Source organism: Macaca mulatta, chromosome 14 (assembly GCF_049350105.2).
Source record: "Macaca mulatta isolate MMU2019108-1 chromosome 14, T2T-MMU8v2.0, whole genome shotgun sequence".
NCBI classification, from domain to species: domain Eukaryota; kingdom Metazoa; phylum Chordata; class Mammalia; order Primates; family Cercopithecidae; genus Macaca; species Macaca mulatta.
In genome coordinates, this window is record NC_133419.1 from 29952110 (window position 1) to 29971204 (window position 19095).

Sequence of the window (19095 nt, forward strand, 5' to 3'; positions counted from 1 at the left end):
GTCTTAGGACTATATCTCACTGGACCAACTTGGTCTACATGATCACCCACAAATCTATGTGGTTATGAGGATGGAGTATTCTGATTCACCAGTCCTGAGATGGGCATGGGTCAGTTCCATCCAAACCATAGGGATGGGAGTAAGAAGGGGTATTGCCCTGAGAAGTCAAGAGGATAGAACCAAAAGAGTAACAAGCAGACACTAGGGAGGCAAAAAACAACAGATTTGCTATGTAGGGTCTAAAAGAAGGGGGTCAACAAGTGTTTTCTGTAAAGGGTCAGATAAATATTTTAGGGTTTCTGTTGCAATTACTCAACTCTGCTCTTGGAGTGCAAAAGTAACCATAGACAATAGGTAAACAATAGGCTTCACTGTGTTCTAATAAAACCTTGTTTATAAAAATAGGCTGCAGACTGGATTTGGCCCATGGCTGTAGTTTGCCAACTCCTGGTCTATGAAGATACTACAATCTTCTTATCCTACATATTCTAGAGACCTCAACAAATAAGATCTGGCACAGCAAAGCACTTAACAAATGTTGGCTATTATTATATTGTTATTATTTATGCTATACTAAGGATAATAACAATGATAATATTGATAGTAATTATAATACTAATTAGATAATATGAGGAATGATGAGTCATAAGTCAGCAATGTATTCCAGGACTGTTTCTACACTGTTAGTGGAACTTCCCGTCCACCTACACATAGAGCTGGAAGGCAGGGCAGAGGCATCCAACTCAAACATCCCGTTTTATAGATGAGTCTTAGGCTCAGATAAGAGGCAGCACATGCACACGTTCACACAGCAAGCTGGGGCAGTGTTGGAGTTTGCAGCTGTTTCTTCTACAACCTTAAAGGACTGTACCCTATAGGTAGAGTCTATAGTACCTCTACTGGTACCTATGTTATACCATGGTACATCTAGTGCATTTGAACATGCAGGTATAGTTAGATAGATATTCCTTGAGTTTTGGATCCATACTGAGTAGTGTGGTGATAGTGTTGGTAATACTCCTGAGCTGGTGGAAAGACCTGATTTGGGACTAGCATGTGTTTTATGACTCATGAGAACTCCCTGCTGCTGAGATGACTCAGATGTCTGTTTTACACAAAGATTACCAAACACCTCTCGCCACGTTTGAAAACAATGTATAGTTACTCACTGCCTTTCTGACTACCCTCTGTATCACTATTTCTATTCGCTTAGCATGCTGGCAGCCATTTAAACAGCTAGTCTTCAGTTTGGCTGCATGTTGGTAGGAGGAGTCCCCTCTAATCCCCCATCAACATGGATACAGAGAGGCCTGTGGGCACTTTTCTCTCTACTCAGTGTAGACCCATTCATAAAATTCTTCATGATTCTGGCAAAACCCTCCCTGCATTTTGGCTAACCAGCAGCTCTGTTGTAATTTGGGAGGTGGATATTTTACAACCAGAACTCTTTAGCTCTTTTTTTCCTCAAATTTGTTTCCAACTTTCATCACTCAGGGTTATTTACATAAATTAATGCAAATAAATATTTTTCTTGAGTTAAAAAATGTTATGGAATCTGCTGGTCCCAAGTACTACAGAGACCTCAGTCAACTGAATGGAAAATTTGGGATTTGGTTTACTGTTCTTCTAAGTCAAGGGTCAGCAAACTTTTCTGTAAAGGGCCAGAGAGTAAATATTTTAGGCTTTATGGGCCATATGGAGAGCCATGAGTTGCTGACCTCTGCTGTGAGTGCTAATAAGTTATAAATATAAAATCGGAGGATGGAGTATTTGAATTGACTGCCTAGTTACTTGAGCATAGTCCTACAAACTAGAGTCTTGGGCCAATGCAGGTTTAGCTATGTGATTCTGATGCTTACTACGTCATTCTAGGCACATTGGTGGCCTTAGTTCCTAGTCTATAAAATGAGGATAATAATAGCACTCTATCTGTTTGTTCCTTCCTCCTATTTGCTTATAGAGTTGTTGTTAGGATCAAACAAAGGAAATCACTTATCTCGGAACTAGTATGTTCCATAAATGTTGAGAGTATAATCAGTACTGTTATCAATAACAAAGCCCATTGGGTGAAAGCACCTATTCAAGAGTATACAATTAATGAATTGATTGGGTCACCTTCAAAGGGGTCTAGATAGAGATCATGAAGAAACCTTTTTTCCTTCTTTTTTTAATTTTATTTTTTATTTTAGTTGCGGGGTACATGTGCAGGATGTGCAGGTTTGTTACACAGGTAAACCTGTGCCATAGCGGTTTGTTGCACCTATCAACCCATCACCTAAGTATTAATGAGCCCAGCATGCATTAGCTATTTTTCCTAATGCTCTATCCCCACCGACTCCACCCCCTGAGAGGCCTAGTGTGTGTTGTTCCCCTCCCTGTGTCCATGTGCTCTCATTGTTCAGCTCCTGCTTACAAGTGAGAATGTGTGGTGTTTGGTTTTCTGTTCCTGCATTAGTTTGATGAGGATAATGGCTTCCAGCTCAATTCATGCCCCTCTGAAGGACCTGATCTTATTCCTTTTTATGGCTGCATAGTATTCCATGGTGTATTTGTACCATGTAAGAAACCTTTTTTCAGCATCTTCTGTGGGAGGATGTCTGAAGAGACTGGATCAGATTTTTAGTCTGAAGAGACTGGATCAGATTTTTAAAAACATTTTTAAATCTAATTTTTAAACATTTTATTTATTTAATTTTTTCAAGACTGGGTTATGAGACTGCCTAATGTTTGTGTTTTTGGTGGAGACAGGGTTTTACCATGTTGCTCAGACTGGTCTTGAACTCCTGGCCTCAAGTGATCCACCCACCTTGGCCCCAAAGTGCTGGGATTATAGGTATGAGCCACTGCGCCCGGGTGAGACTGGATCAGATTTTGCTTTGCATTGTTGTGAGGACCCTGGTAGTAACTCATGATAGACTGTCTTCCTTTCTCCAAAAAATGAATCCTCACGTTATTCAAAGGAAAATCTCAAATTAAAAATCCTTTCCTGAGCACTTCCTTCAGCTATAGAGTTCAGCTAAATGCCATGCCCAGGGTCTGGATCATCAACATAGTCTGAGAGCCAGTGATGAGGAGTGATTACAGGCCAGAGGAGTACTGGGACCTCTGCTAATTTGTTTCCAGTGACTTCATCACAGCTGGCCTTGGTTGTGCAACTATGGTTGCTACGGCTGAAGCTTGAAAGAACTTGGCCTGAAGCTGCCTATATGGCCAGTATCTTGGGGGAAATATAGCTTTCAGTAAATACGTTTTATGGGTATTTGTGAAGATTTAGCAGCTATGAGGTTGAGGTTGGGTATGTTGATGAGACTGGAGAAGGAGAAGTTTACTTGAGAGTGGCAAAATAAAACAATATAAAACAATACACACACTTCCCTGCCATCAATGCACACACTCTTAACTACTTTGGACAATTGAAGGCTATGTCTATGATGCTGTAAATAAAGAAATATTGAAGAATGTTATTCTCATCTTAAAGTATCAGGTTCTTGCAGCTGCCATATTGTAATGAAAAGGAGTTGGTTTCGGATGAAGACAGACCAAGGTGTGATTTCCACCTGTCTACTCCTAGCCTCCTAGCTACCTGACAATGGGAAAGTTACTTAACTTTGTTCTCCCATCTGTGAAATGACTAACAGTCACTTCTCATATTGTACGAAATGTCTGTCTTAAGGGATGTTGCAAAACAAAACAAAACAAAACAAAACTGCTCTCCAGCCAGACTCTACAAGCTGTGAGTCCAACTCACCAAATCTCCACATCCTGCCCTGCAAAGTAGACTAGTAAAGAAAAGGCTGAAGTCATGTCTCAGCATTTGAGCACATACTGAGTCATTACTCTAGAGAGTTCTAATCTTGGGGCTACTGATAATAAGGGGCCATGCAGAGAAGACAGTGAAGCCCTCCTCCACCCCCTGTAATCTGCTAGTGAGTCATCAATTATTCTTAAAGCACCGTATCTGCCTGCTCTTAGGAAGGTGATATGACACATCACTTGCTTTTGTTTTCACACCTGTCCCCTGGGAACCTTTGCTCAAAGTCGTAAATTATGTGACATCTTTAGTAACAACAACGTGATTCGCTCTGTTAAATCACTCCCTGCCTACTTGTAGCCTGGTGAATAAATTTTCATTCCTTTTTTGAAGATTTTACTTAAGCATATGAAGAAAGCTCCCATCTGTACAATGATGGAACCAAAAGGGACGGGGGCTGCTAACTTAATGAGAGCCAGGCAGGTATGCACAGGAAATCAGGAAACAGTTTACTTTCCTCTTAACACTCTTTTCAGAAAGACAGCAGTGGAAACCTGATGATAAATAGTAATTGACACTTGGCATTGGTGGCAAGGAGGCAATAAGGGATGGTGGGGACTGTGGCAGACTGGAAAATCCATGCCTATCTAAAGGACAATCACTTCTCAGTTCTATCTGATTGTTGCCACTCAGGGATCTAGGTTTCATAATTATAAGTGGACAAAACCCTTTAGTAACTTTCAATAATAAGACTGAAACAAAGTGCATTGAAATTTACTTAAGAAAAACTTAAATGAGCAGTGGCTCATACCTGTAATCCCAGCACTTTGGGAGGCCAAGGTAGGTAGATTACTTGAGGCCAGGAGTTCAAGATCAGCCTGGACAACATGGCAAAACCCTGTCTCTACTAAAAAAAAAAAGAAAAAAAAATTAACTGGCATGATGGTGCACGCCTGTCATCCCAGCTACTTGGGAGACTGAGGCATGAGAATTGCTTGAACCTGGGAGGCAAAGGTTGTGGTGAACTGAGATCGTGCCACTGCACTCCAGCTTGGGTAACAGAGCAAGACACTGTCTCAAGGAAAAAAAAAAAAAAGAGAAAGAAAAACTTAAATGATTAACAATATGTTACCATAAATTAAAGGGTTTTAGAATAAATTTCCAACTCTTCATCATTAACATTGTTAAAGTTCCTGCTTATTTAGCTTAGCAATAAAGCAAAGGAATCCTTACCTTAAGGTGAATAAACTCTGTGACGTCTGTTATTTTTAGTGTAACAATATAGATAGGTTATGTTTCTTTTTGCTTTCGGTTTTTTTTTTTTTTTTTTTTTTTTTTTTTTTTTCCTGAGGCAGAGTCTCATTCTGTCACTCAGGCTGGAGTGCAGTGGCGCCATCTTGGCTCACTGCTGCCTCCGCCTCCCAGGTTCAAGTGATTCTCCTGCCTCAGCCTCCCCAGTAGCTGGGATTACAGGCATGCACCACCACATCTGGCTAATTTTTTGTATTTTTTTTAGTAGAGATGGGGTTTCACCATTTTGGCCAGGCTGGTCTCAAACTCCTGACCTCAGGTGATCCACCCACCTTGACCTCCCAAAGTGCTGGGATTCCAGGCGTGAGCCACTGTGCCCACTCACTGCACCCTGCCAAAGGTTACGTTTTTGGAGTAGCTGCGAAAGAGACCTGTTTGGGGAGTGAATACTTGATCAGCTGTGTGCGGATGGGGAATGAGACCACTCCAGGGAGCACAAAGCCCTGTGAACAAAGCCCTGTGAACCAGTCTGTCTCCACAAGCTACCAGAGTGAGAATACACATTCTTCTCTTTAGAAGAAATTCTCCTGGTGAGAACATTACCTTTCAGGGGTGACTGGATAGCTCAGTTTATCACTTGTAAACTTAGCAGATCAAACTAGTTGAGAAGCGATTGGGCAGTCAGTAAGCTGACTGGACTGCTGGGATCAACAGGGACTGGATGTTTAGTTCACTTCAATAACCACAGATTTAGCAGCTCATTCGAAGGAACCAAAGTAAGGAACTGCACAAGTCCTCTGGGAGGCCTTGAAATGCTTCCATGAGCGATGGAAGCCATTTAGAGGCATGGTGTTGCTGAACCTTTTGAACACAGGATCGGCTAAAGAGAGAAAGATGTTACTTTGGTCTACATTTCTGTAGGGCAGGAAGAAGTGAGGAAGGGAGGAGCAGAACACTTCAGCCTACATCTCAGGAAGGGAGGTTTGAGAAGCGGTGTCTGGCTGAGCATGCTGCTTCTCTGAGCAGATTTCTAGAAGCAGCAGAGGTGTGGGTATGGATAGGAGACTCTCTGTGTCTATCACCTTCTGCTGAGGCTTTTTGTAAAAAACAAATGAGATAGTGTAGAAAGCACTTACCATAAGGTCTGGTACTACATTAGTTTCTCATTGTTGCAGTAACAACTGATCCCAAATCAAGAGGCTTAAAACAAGACAACTTATTATCGTATGGTTCTGGAGGCCAGAAGTCTGAGTTGGGTCTCACTGGGCGAAAATCAAGGTGTCAGCAGGGCTTCATTCCTTTCTGGAGGCTCAGATGAGGAGTCTGTTTCCTTGCCTTTGCCAGTTTCTAGAAGCTTCTCACATGCTTTGGCTCATGGCCCTTTCCTTTATCTTTAAAGCCAGCAATGTTGGGCTGTGTCTTTGTCATGCTGCCATCCTCCAGTTCTTTCTTTCCTGCCTCCCCTTTTCAAGCATAAGAACCCCTGTGATTCCATTGGTCCCACCCGGAGAATCCAGGCACATCTCCCTGTCTTGAGGTCAGCTGATTTACAACCTTCTTTGTACCTGCAGCCTTAGAGCCCCTTTGCCATGTAATCTGACACATTCACAGATTCTGGGGATTAGGACATGGACATTTGTGGAGGCGTTACTCTGCCTATCACTGGTACAGAATAAAAAGTCAATAAATGGTTCTATTCGTTACCAGTACTCCCTAGACTTTCTTTCTCTACTGTGAAGTTACCTATGCCCTTCAGTTTTTCAAAGGCAGTGCTAAAGCCTCAGCTCTGGTAGAATCTGATGAGCTGGAGGGTGAGAGCAAAAAAGGCAGTCTTTGATGGGCTTAGGGGAGTGGGGAAGTAGCCAGCCCTTACCTGGAAGGTTGTGTGCAGGTCTAGGAGACACATGCAAGTAATTAGCTTGAGGTGCTTTAACCACGATAGTAACAAACTTGGAGAAGAGAAAACCCTGAGCAGAAACTTCATATGCCTCAAAGGTTGGTAGATTGAGAAGGAATTCAGCTTCATTTTCTGTAAGTATCATGATTAAGTGTGTGCACCTTGTTCAAGACGAGCTGGGTTGCCATCCAGCTCATCTACTCACCAACTGCCTGACTTGGAGCAAACGCGCTCCTCTCTCTTATCTCCAGTTTTTCATCTATAAAGAGGGACTAATAATAGTAGCTATCTTGTAAGAGTGTTGTGGGGAGTCAATGAAATAACATATGTAAAGCATCCAGTACATTGTCTGATAGTAACTGTTATTATTAGGTAGCTCCACAGGGTAGAAAAATAACCTGTGGATAGAAGCTGCAGGGAAACAGATATAGGCTCACCATAAAGGAAGGACTTCTTAATAGTCAAAGCTATCCAACGGCAGGATGGTTAGAGTAGAAGTGATAAGCTGCCCTGCACTGCAACTGTTCAGGCATTGACCAGACATCGGTATGTGGACTGGCTGCAACAGTGTCATCTGGGTGCTTCTGCAAAAGTCCGGAGGTCTAGGCCCCATCCAGATGTGCTGAATTGGAATATTCAGGAATGGGGCTTGGAGATCTGTTTTGTGTTTTGTTTTGTTTGTTTTTGTTTAATATACTGTTTTTTAAAGAGCAGTTTTAGGTTTACAGCAAAATTGAGTAGAAAGTACAGAGAGTTCCCATATGTCCCTGCTCACATTCAGGCGCAGCCTACTCCACTGTCAACATCCCCCACCAGAGTGGTACATTAATCACAACCAATGAACTTACATGGACACCTCATTATCATGCAGAGTGCTTAGTTTACCTTAGGGTTGGCTCTTGGTGTTGTATGTTCGTGGGTTTGGACAAATGTATGATGACATGTATTTACCATTATAGTAACATACAAAGTATTTTCATTGCCTTAGAAAATCCTCCGTGCTTCACCTATTCATCACCATGCCCCTCCATAGTTTTGCCTTTTCCAGAATGTCATATAGTTGGAATCATACAGTATATAGCCTTTTCAAATTGGCTTCTTCACACTTAGTAATATGCATTTATTTTTCCTCCATGTCTTTTTGTGGATAGATAGTTCACTTCTTTTCAGTGCTGAATAATATTGCATTGTCTGCATGTACCGTGGTTTATCCATTTGCCTACTGAAGGATGTCTCAGTTGATTCCAAGTTTTGGGAATTAGAAATAAAGCTGCTATAAATATCCCTGTGCAATGTTTTGTGTGGACATAAGTTTTGGAGATCTGTATTTTTAACAAGTGAACCAGAGACAGAGTTGGGGCCACTAGACCAGATAATCATTTGTCCAGAGGCTTAGAGGGGACAGGAAGCCTCTGTAATCCAGAAATTCTAGGATTCCATGACTGTTCCATATAGCTCTTGGAGCAGGCTCTGGTTTGGACTAGGTGTTACCTTTCTTCTCTCTGGAATCCTCCCCATCCCCCAACAGCAAAATCACTTTTTTGGCCAAATGTTCGGTTTCAACGTGTATTGCTAGCATGAAATTGCCTAATATAAAGAGCAAGTTTTCTCAGACTGGAGGGAGAGTGGGCTGACCGGTTCTTCCAAGTCCAGGACTGACAGGGATCAAATCCTAGCTCTACCATCTATTACCTTTGTGACACTGAGCAAGTAACTTAACCATTCGATGACTTCGTTATTCCTTCAGTAAAAGTTGCTGATACTAGTACCTATCTCCTGAGGTTATTGTGAGAGCTAAATAAGTTCATACATAAGAAGACAGAAAAATACCTGGTATGAAGTTAGTTGTGAGTAAATGTTAGCTGCTGTCATCATTATTGTCATCATCATCATTCTTATCATTACCAGTTACCAGACATTAGGGTCCTTCTGGTGGGGAAGTCCTTCCTGGTGAAGGACCAGAGTTGGAGTGAACCCTTGAGGTTATTTCACAGCAGCAAGTGCTGGCTAAGTCAACAGCAATAGGATGGTTCCTGTGTGCCCTGGTTGCCTGAAGGGAGGAGTCAGTTGAGTGGATGCCATTTTCTCATGATGGTACATCTGGGGCCATGGCACCAGCAGCATGGATTGTCCAAGGCAGACAACAAGACCATAGCTTCCCAGAGCTCACTTGCTCTTTCTCTTGTTTAGCAGCACCTCCTCTCTCTATCTTCTCTCTCCACGTGCTAGGATGCAAGTCTCATAAGTAGCTACCTAGTGCCTTGGTGTAGGTGGTAGTTCTAACGTGTCCATTGCTCTGCAAATACCTCTAGAAAGAGTATGCCCATAAAACACTGGATTCAAAGGCAAAGGACAGCACAGGTTTAACTTTGCTGCAGACCCACAGCACAGGTTTAACTCTGCTATTTCTAACCTTCATGAGCTTGGGCAAGTTTCAGAATCTTCTGGGGCTTCTGTCTCTTCATTTCTAAGATAGAATAATCCTTCCCTCTCAGGAATGTCATTAACTCTTGATGAATGCAAAAATGCCTTTTAAACAATACAAATGTTATTATTGGCTTATTTGTTAGAAAGTTAAACTGATGAAATGTTGGTTATTGTTTACAATTGAAAGATGAACACAAGAAGAACCTGCCTGGGTTCCTGTTATGGAAGACAAGAAAGGAAATGTATGAGAGTTCTTTGCTGTTATGGGCATGGAAGAGTAGAAAGAAGATGAAGGCCACAAACTTCTTTGGCCAGTCAGGTCACTCTGTTATAACCTGGACTACCTTAAGGCCCTGCTGTTTTGCCTTATCTGAAGGAGATGGTTACATGTTCCCAAAGTATAAGGTGTTCTTTGGGCAAAATTAGTACCTGTTCTTTTGCTGGGAAATCCACCAGTATGAATCAGCCATTTAGGGCCAAAGATAGATGCGCTATATGTATTTACTTCTAACACCATAATTTAATTTGACTATTTTTCAACTTTTAACTCAAGTATAGCACTCAGACAAAAAAACACACAAATCTTACGTGAATGGTGTGATTAATTTCCACAAACTGAACACTCATGTGAAATAAGCATCTGGATTAAAAAGGAAAAAAAGGAGAATAAAATTGCTAGCATTCAAGAAATGCTGCGGAGGCCTCAGAATTTCAATAGTTGACTTCGAGACTGATCCTGGCAATGGTATGCAGTTGGAAAAGTTTACGTCATTTATGTTTTGACATCTCCTTTTGTTTGGCTTCCAGATACAGTTCTGTCCAGGACCTATATTAAGGGGTTCCTCCAGACAATTCTATTTTGGGGGATGGATTGAGAATCTCCTTTACACTGTGGTGTCAGTGAATGGGTTGCTTTTTCCATACGTTTCTGGCTTAAATCTGGGTCTTTGGGTGAAATCAAAAGGGATAGTTCTCTCAAGGAGAAAATTTGGGTCTCTGGGAGCCAGAAGTGGGTGACTTTGAAGGTCTTCAGGGAACCTTTGAAGAAGCCCTTAAAATCATCTCACAAAAGCATTGTGTGGCATTTTGAATGCCTGCCATGGTAAATCTTGCAATTTGCAAGGTCATGATAGTGACTTGCCTTCTTGCTTGGGATTGATGCTACATTGCGTGGTGGGCTGCTCAGTCTAGAAGGAAGAAAAAAGAGACAGGCTGCACTGAAGAAAATCAATCGTAAAGTGTGATCAAAAGACCCAATCCCGGCTAAGGTGTACAGCGCCTCACCCAGTTTCTGCCTAGTGCCTGAAGGCGCTGCAGCTAATTGAACCACCTCTTAGTCAACATCCTAGTCACTCCTGTCTGGCAGACTGATTGGAAAGGCTCAGTTTGAGAAGCTTCAGAGGCTAGAAGAACCTCCCAGGCCTGAGGGCCAAATCTTGAGCTCTTTTAACCTCAAGATCAGGGTTCCAATGACTCTTGGAAGGGGAATAAGTACTCATGCTTTCTGGCAGTAGGACCACATTTTGGAGGGTCCAATTTAGAGATGCTGATGCTTAGTAGTTGGGTCCTAAGAGATTCTTCAGGGACCAGTGCATCTTCCCAGGTCCTCATCAGTTTCCCCAAAGGCCTTGTTGGGGGAACCTAGAGTGGTTCCTCGTTCTATCTTCCCTCAAGAGTGCTGGGAGCACTGAGACCACCATACCTTGGTCAGGGCAGCTGGATCACAACCACCAGCAGAAAAGAACCAGCCCTGCTGAGATGCTGCCCATTTCTGCTACACACTGTTTTTCTCAATGCAGGTGTTCCCTGCTTGTTTTCTTCTTTCTTTCTTTTTGTTTTTTGAGATAGAGTTTCACCCTTTTTGCCCAGACTGGAGTGCAATGGTGTAATCTCAGCTCACTGCAACCTCCACCTCCTGGGTTCAAGCGATTCTCCTGCCTCAGCCTCCTGAGTAGCTGGGATTATAGGCTCCTGCCACCATGCCCAGCTAATTTTTTGTATTTTTAGTAGAGACAGGGTTTCACTGTGTTGGCCAGGCTGGTCTGAAACTCCTGACCTCAGGCGATCTACCTGCCTCAGCCTTCCAAAGTGCTGAGATTACAGGCGTGAACCACTGCACCCGGCCCCCCTGTTTTTTACAGGATGGGACTTCCCCACTTGAAACCATTTCTTATGTTCCTTCTCTCATTTCTCTCCTCTTCTCAGATTTGTTAGCCTTCTGGACCACTACCTCTTATAATGGAGTGTCACAAAGAACCTGTGACAAGAACATATTTTTAACATAATCATCCATTCCCTCATGCAACATACACTAATTTAGCATATACTATGTGCCAGGAGGATGCTAAGCATGGTGGAGACAGAGTCAAATAAGACACGGTTTGTCCTCAAAGAGTTTATGTTCTAGTGGGGAAAATATATGAGTAAACCATGAAAAATGCCTTGAGAGCATGGGTGACATGGCAAACTACATCTACAAAGCAAACTCGGGAGTCAAGTCATCAAAGGCTCCTGAGGGAAGTCATGGTTTGCTTCAAGACAAGCTGGCTTATTCATCTGGAAAGGGGCCAAGTTGCCCCTGGCTCAAAAGCCAGAGTGCATGCCACGTGAATCTTCCTCATCTTGTTGATGTTGTGTGAAGTTATCACATGTATTTTTGTGTTGTTCCATGAACCAGAAATGGGTAGCCATTACTTCAGAATTGACAGGCCTTTGGGGACTGGGCTGGCCAGTGTGTTCCTGAGCCATGGCATAATCTTTATTTTTAGAAGAGGTTCCCAATTTGAGATGATCAAACACCCCACCCCAGTCTCTCATTGGGCCCTGGAGGCTGATTGTTCCTTGGTGTCTTATTTCTGTTTGGGGTGGTGAGTCTATCTGGAAATAAGGAAATTTGTTGGGTCAAAGCTGCCTAAGTCTCTGCCTGGGGAAAGATTTCATAGAAGTCCAGAGGCCATATCCTTAAGGTTGTACTCCTGATGTTCTTTGAGAGGTTATTCAGTCATTCCATCATAGGGAGGCTGATGGCAGTGGGATCTTCCCAGACCCTCACCCACTCTGGACCCTCTGAGACTTTCTGTTTGTAAAAGGCACAAGCACCAATGTATTGGCAGGGAGATTTACTAAAACTCAACAGTGAGTAAACTCTCTTACTGGTCATTTTGCATCATATGAGGGATTTCAGACAAAGAGAGGATATTAAAATTGAGTATCTACTATATATCAGATACTCTCTCAGTGCTTTCATAGATATTATCTTATTGGAGCTCTATAATGATGCAATGAGTTGCATCGTTTGTCCAAAAGACTAAATGTCTTGTCCCAGCCACTGCCAGAAAAGGGACATTTTAACCAAGAATCAATGGCCATGTAATTATGTGATTGTATTCCACCAACTTGCCTTCTGACAGTTGCTAATCACAGCTGGTGTTATAACATCTGTTTCTGAGCCAAACAAATAAAATTTTTATTCATCCCTTGAAAACTTTGTCTCCTGCTACTTTGTCTTTGCAGTTTGTGTGTAGACACCTGAAGTCTCAATTGGCTGTATACCTGCCATTCATGGCATTAGCTGGCTTGGACCATTGCACTTAGGAAGTGATATGGAAAAAGAGGCTCTTCTCCTTCGATTTCTCGTCTTGTCTTTTCTGAGTGCCACCTCACCAGTTCCACAGAAGTTGACTGTGCCTGATGTAGGTGGTCTCTCAATGGCTTAGTGGTCAGTTTAGCAGTTGGCCGGTCCCAATGCCAGTTTACCTGTTTGACTGTTCCCAAGGCATTGACTTGCCCATGTTAGAAATCTAGACCTGAGAATGGGTGAGGATGGATGAGGAATTAGAAGATGCTCACGTCTGAATTGTGTGCTGAATTTCATCCCAACCCAGCTTTATTGGCCCTGGAAAACAATGCTTCCGTAGCAGACATAAGGAAGGTTAAAAGGAACGCCAAAGGTTGTTGTTATGGTTGCTGTTGGTTTGTCTCTCATCTCTGCCTTTCCCTGTGAGGGTTGTGGTGTAGCTACTGGGCTATCTCATGGTAAATGAAATGACTTGTCTTCATGGTCATCTCTAGGCTTATTCCATCGTGGGTAGCTAGAATGGAATCCACATCTCTGGAACTGAATGCTATTACTATCCTTTTCCCTCCCTGGAGAATTAGAGAATCACAGAATTTTATAATGTTAAAGAATTTCCAATTCGATCCTCTTATTTTATAGATTAAGAGAATGGGACCTAAAAAATAAAAATGGGCCAAAATTGATACTTAAACCTTATTGATATCATACATTAAGAGTGTGTTTTTACCATCTCATAGCAGTTTACCCTACTGTCTGTTGATCACGGAAGGTAACGTTACATCCATTTTATCCTCATACTTTTCCCCTGACACACCCATTGAGCAGCAGTCCTGGAATTAGAACACAGACTTCCTGACTTCCAGTCCTATCCTGGCCCAATACCATCATGATTCAGGATAGCTATAAACTGTGTTCTTTAACCAGCCCCTCGAATGGACTGAAAGAAGCTGTAGAAAAGAGGTTTGTGAAGTCTGGAGTGCCTCACCAGCAGGACAAGAAAGTAATTCTGTGATTTTGCAAATGAACACTGTGAAGACACAATGAATAGAAGAAGGGACTGAAAGAGACTTTAGAGGCTGTGACCCTTTAAGTTTCATTTGCAGGATCTGTGACAACACAGTATCTGTCAGAGAGAGACTGACATCTTGGTGGGTAAGCATCTTTGACACAGTTAAGGCAGGTCTTACAGGATCTAGGAAGGGTGGAGGGACTTGCAGGTTGTTGGAAATGCCAGAAAGTCTTAGAGTTTCAGGCCCTTTTACAGCAGGGGTGGCATTCTTCAGGGAGCTGGGGATATCCTGGATGTGGGACAATCAAAGCTGAAATCTCTACCTCCTTGTTCTTGGTGCTCGAGCTGACATCACTGGTATTTCCATTTTTCTTATCCAAATACAACAACTGTCTTAGGCGAGAGGCCCTGCTACGAGCACTGTTTTTGTTCTTGATACTAGGGTGACCTAGTGTCTTCCAGTAGGGCAATTTCTGGACATCATTGGCTCCCCAGTACCTCCCCAGATCCTGAAGCCTGGGGCCAGAGAGGGGAGGTTAGATGTCAGCAGTGGAAAGACAGGTGGGTGAAGCCCATTGCAAACCCCACACACATCCTCCAGGAGAAACACACCAGTTGCTTTTAGGCTCCCTGGGGAGTGTTCTGTTGCCACCTCATCAAATCAGTGAAGGTGGAAAAAAGAGTCTGGTGCCAGCTAAGGCGACACTGAAGTGTGCAGCAGGAAATCTGAATCCAACACCACATCTAATGAGCCTATTATTAGAGGCTCTTGGCAAAGCAAGAGAAATTGAATGCTAATGAAAAGCAGGTTCTGAGAATAGTTTAAAACTTAGCGTTAGCCCCATTACACGTTCCCTTCTGAGTCACAGAGGATGATTTGCACGATAAGCTGAGCTTGCCTTGAAACAGGACTCACGTGGATTTGCATGAGAAAGAACTGGGCAACGATTGCAAAATTAACAGCTGTTTAAATAATTCAATGGAGAGGCTAAGGCTGAAGGAAATTATAGGCTCATTGTTAAAAGTTTTTAATTATCCCCCAACAGCTGTCCCACCACATGGCCTTACTTTGTTGGGCAGTGGAGGCCATTCGAGAGATCGGTCTGAGTTGGCGCACTGGAACTTCCAACATTAAGGCATTGCATTGCTAATATTCCTCCATTCAGGAGGCACTCAAGTAGAAACACGGACGGCAGGCAGTGTCAGAGAGCACTAGCCTTGATGGATTTGGTGGACCCAAATCCCACCTGGGTTTTATTGCTTTGTTCTGTGTGCACAGCTACAGGATGTAGGAAGGGACTATTAGTAAAGGGGTAAGTGTGCACACTGGACATCTTACTGTGTATCCGATGGACTTCCCAGACCAGATTTGGCACTTTCTGCTTATTGCCATGGGAGCAAATCTGCTGGCTGCTGTGACCTTAGGCTTTCCACCTATATCCAACTCACCTCTTCCTGGTAACTGTTTCTCTTAGGGGGAGCTGGGATAGTCATTTACACCCTCATAATATTCATGATGGTGATAGGACCCAGCATTACTTATTACATATTCATTTGAATCCATGTAAAAATCAACACGTGGACCCCAGGGTGTGCATCTGGGTGGGAGCTTTGGATCTAGGTAGTAAGACAGATTTCCAAATTGTGTATGTTCCATTTATTTGCTAAGCTCTAGACAAATTGCATAAAATACTTGAGGAGACCCCTCATTTCTTCTAGGTTTCTATTCAAATGTCCCTTCATCATAGACACCTTCCCCGGACACTTCAAAATCACGCTGCCTCCCCACACACTACTATCCTTCTCCTTCACCCTTGATACGGTTTGGCTGTGTTCCCACCCAAATCTCATCTTGAATTGTAGCTCCCATAATCCCCATGTGTCGCGGAAAGGACTCCGTGGGAGATACCTGAATCATGGGGGCAGTTACCCTCATGCTGTTTTCATGATAGTGAGTGAGTTATCATGATATCTGGTGGTTTTATAAGGGGATTTTCCCTCTTTTTCTTGGCACTTCTCCTTGCTGCCACCATGCGAAGAAGGACACGTTTTCTTCCCCTTCCACCATGATTGTAAGTTTCCTGAGGCTTCCCAAGCCATGCTGAACTGTGAGTCAATTAAACCTCTTTCCTTTGTAAATTTCACAGTCTCGGGTATGTCTTTATTAGCAGAGTGAGAATGAACTAATACAACCCCCCTCCCAGCACTTCTCACTACTTAAAATGTATTTATCTACGTATTTGTTCTCTCACTAAAGTGCACGCTCCGTAATATCAAGGGCTCTTTTTGTTTATTGCAATATCTTTAACATTGACAACAGTATGGGGCCTGTAATATGGGCCCACTAGAAATTTGTGGAATAAATGCAAGAATGGTCAGAATCTGACTGAAGTGGCATGCTGCCAGTCTGTCTGCAGAAGGGCCTTATTCCCAGGGGCAAGCACGGGGCCATTTTAGAGCTACTTTTCAATTCTCAATTTCTCTTGGCAAACATTGATTAAGCTCTCAGTACTAGGTGTTAAAGATCACAATCTTGCCCTCCTGGGGTTCATAGACTGGTGGAGAATGCAGGCATTTAAATTAAATCCTTCCTTCAAGAGCTGACTCAGGTCTTGGCCCCTTCTGGAACCCCTTCTTGAACATCCCTTCCTCTTCCCTGAACCTGGGTTAGGCATTGTTCTTATGATTTCCCATAGACTCCTTTGCAAGCTTGCTCAGGGCCTGTACATAAAGCAGACAATTACAGTACAACGTGCTTTATGTTTTCTCTCTGAGTAAAGGCTCTTTAAGAGTAAAGATTGTACCATACCCATTACTGAGTATAGTATCTGACACATAGAGAACACTCAATAAATATAAGTTATCCCTGTTATTGTCACTGTTACCAGGTGTGTTTGCAATCAGCATTTATATAGCTGTTTGTGTGAACACATTTTTAAAAACTTACATCTTATTCTAAAGGTGTATAGGCTTAGAAGCAGCTCTATATTATATAATATTCTATATACATTATATAATCATGCTATATTACGTGATAATTCCCATGTCAGTCTCTCTTTGTGTTCTGGGAGCTGTAGTGATTAGTTAGACTAATTAGAATAGTTGGAAATTTTAGATTAGTCAGAATTTTTACAGAGAGTTCTTGGGGGACTCTCTGTGTTTCCAGCTGCAAGATGAGTCCCTGAATTACCTTTAAAATTATTTTCTATGTGCAAGCATCAAGGACTCTTACAAGTCTTCCATATCTGTTTAATTCCAAGAGGGCAACTCACGGAAATTCTCTCAATAAATATTTGTGGGTTTACAGTATTTTGATGTAGTCACTTTGATGTGGCTATTTTGATTCAGGACTTCAGGGACATTTTGTTATGGCCTAAAAAACAAACCATTAAAGAAGCAGCAATATTGTACAACAAAGAAATGTGTGGCACAGGCATCCAACCATGTTGCCGGGTTGGGTGTATATGCTAACCTAATTGTTTGTGTGTTTTCACTTTGACATGGCTGTTTTGATGCCTGACACTTCCATTACATCATATGGATCTTGCCGGAATGGTTGCTTTAAATACTTCCTAGTTTTACTTGAATACCAACCATGTGCCTGATTCTCATTTCAATGGCAGGAGGGATTCAAATGAAGCAGAAGGCAAGGAGATTAATGATCTCAAGGGGACTGGAGAGTTTGGCCAAGAGCTGGCTAAGGAAATACATTCACCATTTCAGAACACATACTACCTCCATTCTTTGTTCGACATTTCCTGCTTTAGAGCTTCATATTACTGGCTGGAGACATGTTTAAAAATGGAAAAAGATCCCACTGTAAACATAGAAATATGGTCTATCCATGTTAAAAAGATCATTTTGATCATTTCCCCCTGCTGTGTTGTAAAGTGAATTTTCTGTCTGTTTCACTTGGTGATAGGAGGAAGTGGTATTTATTGCTCACTGGTCAGAAAGGCCCTCACCCACCTGCTCTGGGCAGTCATACCCTATTTTCTTTTTCAGACGGTCTGAGGGATTGTTAGTGCACACATATGTCAGGAAACCAGAAGTTGCCTCAGAAATTAACTAGATGACTAGAAAATTCGGCCATTAAGGGGAGACTAGGAAGCTTATATTTTGACTAACATTCTCATCTGATCATGCAACGTTATTCCTAATTTTAAAACATTTGGGTAGCGAGTATATTAGGCAGCCTGTTATGAAAAAGCAAGTAGTTGTATTTGGGTTCCAGGTCTTAACTCTGAGACTGGAAGCTTAGGTCTTGGTATCTTGCTGGAATGGCAGTGCAAGTGGGTAAGCCCCCTGAACAAAATGTCATCCTTGCCATGAAGCTGATGGGTGTTAAGTGTCTCTTCTTTGTGTACACTGGAGAAAGGTACTATGCTAGCATATTTTTGTTTAACTTTTATCAAGTAGGCATCAGGCTTTTCTTTCTACACCCCACACAACTAGCAAGAGTTGGAGTCAGGATTTGAAGCCAAGGCCCTCTGGCTCCAAAACCCACACTATTTCCATTATAACCAGTTATTTCAAAACACAGGTCTGCAGCTTGGTGTTGGTTCCAAAGGAAATTTTCTCCAGTCTATGACAAGACTATCTGGATAAGGGCAACACCTCCCTGTCTTGAAGGCACTGTCATCTGTTCAGAGACACCTCTCTTTCTAGGTGTGAAAGGCTTATTTATTTTTTTTCTTTTATCAAATGATGGTGATTGTAAACAGCAGCTAAAAAATGTCCTAAGATATGAAAGTGAAAAACTGGCCTCCCTATGGCAATCCCCAAGCTTACATCTGGAATATTATTGGCCAGGGAAATGACAAAGCTGAGGACGAAGTATGCCCATTACCCCAGCAAGGGCTCCTTTGGGCAGACTCCCAGGATGGCTTAGGCATACCTGGGGTTTACCCAGAAAAGGGCTTGGCTGCAACCATAGCTGGAGGTGATCAAAATACTTCTTAAAACCATACTTCTAGATTCTAAGTGGTATTAGCTCTTGGCCAGTTTAGTAGTCTTGATAATGTAGGTGACCTTTTAAAAGCCACAATAGGTTGCTTGTTTTTTTTGTTTTTTTTGTTTTTTTTTTTACTATGTAAACCATCTTTTCCAAAACAGAGGTAAAGCTTGGATGATCAACATTTGTGACTTTCACATGTCAGGATGGGGAAGGCTTGAGCTTGGAG

The 19095-nt window shown here is 42.4% G+C and overlaps 1 protein-coding gene across 6 annotated transcripts in view; it reads left to right on the plus strand.

The window, feature by feature from the left end:
- SLC1A2 (solute carrier family 1 member 2) overlaps positions 1 to 19095 on the plus strand; it is a 167095-nt gene that overhangs the window by 85655 nt on the left and 62345 nt on the right.